We start from the raw sequence: 238 nt of genomic DNA on the forward strand, positions 1-238 counted from the left end.
TATCAAATAAAATAATAAGTTTGAATAATAATATCTATTTTAAATAATTTTTAAATAAAAATAATATCAACTTTGAATAATAAATCTTTTTAAATTCAATCCTAGAAGATGCACATACCTTGTAATTATGTTATATGATATAAATATAAAACAAAAAAATCTTTTTAAAAGATAATTTTTCAATAATAAAGAAGCAACAAACAAAATTTTATTCTATATGTAAAGACACTGCTCAACA

The sequence above is a fragment of the Arachis duranensis genome, chromosome 1 (assembly GCF_000817695.3).
Source record: "Arachis duranensis cultivar V14167 chromosome 1, aradu.V14167.gnm2.J7QH, whole genome shotgun sequence".
Classification (NCBI taxonomy): Eukaryota; Viridiplantae; Streptophyta; class Magnoliopsida; order Fabales; family Fabaceae; genus Arachis; species Arachis duranensis.